This window comes from Triticum dicoccoides, chromosome 6B, assembly GCF_002162155.2.
Source record: "Triticum dicoccoides isolate Atlit2015 ecotype Zavitan chromosome 6B, WEW_v2.0, whole genome shotgun sequence".
NCBI classification, from domain to species: domain Eukaryota; kingdom Viridiplantae; phylum Streptophyta; class Magnoliopsida; order Poales; family Poaceae; genus Triticum; species Triticum dicoccoides.
This window is the reverse complement of record NC_041391.1, coordinates 365,860,481-365,863,167: the sequence shown is the minus strand read 5'-3', so window position 1 is coordinate 365,863,167 and position 2,687 is coordinate 365,860,481. Positions and strand designations below refer to the sequence as shown.

General features: G+C 50.4%; 1 protein-coding gene across 3 annotated transcripts in view; it reads left to right on the top strand.

Moving 5' to 3' along the window:
- LOC119323242 (transcription factor E2FA-like) overlaps positions 1-2,687 on the top strand; it is a 12,118-nt gene that overhangs the window by 3,041 nt on the left and 6,390 nt on the right. The gene's annotated exons all lie outside the window — the stretch shown is intronic.

Here is a 2,687-nt window from a genome sequence, read left to right as displayed (position 1 = left end):
GCTGACATGGTGCACTTCTAGTGAATGTGTACCAACAGGGAGGGCATGTTTGTACCCGACTGAGCCAATGTGCTCAAGTACCTGAAATGGCCTATAGAAACGCGGTGCCAACTTGCCCTGCTGGTAGAGACGCTGCCGGCCGATGCTGAAGGAGAAGGCATGTCCACTCGCTGGTGTCAAAGGAGAGCTCTTGATGCCTACTGTCATAGTAGTGCTTGGACCTTTGGACTGCTGTTGGGTCTGAAGTAGATGCTCACACACATCGTGGAGGAAAGAATCACGGTCCTGAAGGGCTGTGTCAACAGCTGCCACTTGGGAATTGTCGGGACTAGAGTCACGGAGACAAGGCGGAGAATGCCCATAAACTACTTCAAAAGATGTAGCAAGTTGTGAGGAGTTGTGTGATGTATTATAGCAGTATTCTGCCCACGAAAAACTACAGCCTGCGACGCGGTTGATCTCCTGTTAAGCAACGGAGATACATGGCAATGACCTTGTTGACCACCTCAGTTTGTTCATCGGACTGCGGATGGAAAGCTGAACTCATGTGTAGCCGAACACAGGACAATTTGAACAATTCCTGCCAAAAAGCGCGGGTGAACATAGGATCTTGGTCGCTCACAATTGACCGTGGAAGACCATGAAGGCGTACAATGCCCTCAAAGAACGCGTGTGCCAATGAACTAGCGGTATAGGGATGTTGCAGCGGGATGAAGTGTGCATACTTGGAGGAGCGATCGATGACGTAGAGAATCACAGGCATGCCATGCATGCACGGCAGGGCCTCCACGAAATCCATGGAGATATCCTCTCACGTAGAGGAGGGAGCCATCAAGGACTCAAGTAGGACAGCAGGGTGAAGGGTCTCCGTCTTGTTGCGCTGGTACATGGAACAAGTATGCACCAGATCAGCTACTAGGTGAGATCACACAACACATGGAAGTCAGCGCAGAGACGTTGTAGTGTCTTTTGCACACCCTCATGAGCCGCGCTGGCGTGCTTGAGGATTGCAACCAATGTCAGGGATGTCTCCAGAATATGTACTCGATGTCCATGGAGGATCAAGTTGTCCGCACAACTCCATTGGGCCGCTAGCTTGCCTGCTAAGATGCTATCACGCATGGCTAAGAGCTTAAGGGCGGTGTTGATCTCGTCCTGTAGATCGTCGAAGATGGAAAACAGTGGCAGCGACAAAGCACAAATTGTTGGAGAGCGTTGGCTTCACGGCGGGACAAGGCGTCACCGACGATGTTCAGGCAGCCTGGCCGGTATTGAACAGTGAAATAAAATCTGAACAACTTGCTGGCCCGTTGGTGCCGCGGAATCATCTAGAGTCGCTGGTCGAGGAGGAACTTCAGGGTGTAGTGGTCGGTGCAAACGGTGAAAGCGTGACCCCACAGGTATGGGTGCCAATGGCGGACAATCTGAACCAGGCTTATGAGCTCCTGCTCATATCTAGTCAGTTTAGCATGGCGAGGGGCAATGTGGCGGCTGAAGAAGGCTAGGGGACCAACACCTTGGTGCAGGACCACACCGAATCATGTCCCTGATGCGTTGCATTCAACGATGAAGCAGTTGTTAAAGTTGGGCATGTGCAACACTGCACCTTTGCTGAGGGCGCACTTGAGCTCTTGAAAGGTGGGCTCAGCTTCGACACTAGCGGAAGATGTCCTTGGTGAGTAGGTGCGTGAGATGTGCGATGATCAATCCAAAGTCCTTGATTAACTTTTTGCTGAGAAAACCGCACAAGGCCCAAACTGAACATGGAGTCGGCCAGCTATTGCACACACCTTGTCTACGTCCATCGCAACAGAGATGACATGGCCTAGGTGAGCCACACTTGTGGTGCTGAATGTGCACTTGCTTTGCTTGAGGAAAAGGACACGTTTGCCGCAAGAGTTGAAAGACAACAACAAGGTGGCGTAGGTGCTTTCACTGTGATGAGCTATAAATCAGTATGTCATAACAAAATGAGGACGATGTGACAAATGAAGGGTTGCAAGATCTCGTTCATGAGAGCCTGAAAAGTTGCTGGTGCGTTGGTTAAGCCAAAAGGCATAACCAATTCATAGTGGCCATCATTAGTGCAGAAGGTTGTCTTGGCGAAATCATTTGGGTGCATGTGCACCTAATGATACCCCGAGCGCAGGTCAAGCTTGGTGAAGAGCCTAGCACCATGGAGTTCATTGAGCAACTGTCAACCACCAGGATGGGAAGTTTATCTTTGACAGACTGCTCATTCAAAGCCTAGTAGTCGACACAAAAATGCCAGGAGCCATCATGTTTTTTGACGAGAAGGACCGGTGAAGAAAAAACGGAGTCGCTAATGCGGATAAGGCCTTGGTGAAGCATATTGGCACATTGTCACTTGAGCTCGTCTTTGTGCAACCGCACATACCGGTATGGGCACACGACAGCAGGGGTGGCGTTGGGAAGTAGACGAATGCGGTGGTCTTGGGTCTTGGCCGGTGGGAGCGTCGTAGTAGAGGTCGGCGAACTCGTTGTGCATATCATCCATGGGCCCCGAATCCTGTCCCAAAAGTGTATGCACGACTCGGGGGTGGAGGGTGTTAGGAAAGCAACTTATCTTTATTGAAGGCCCAAGGGGCATATATATATTACACATGACTTGAGGTGTAAGGAAACTAAACATAGACTAATAAGGACTCCTAGACCAATACTAATAC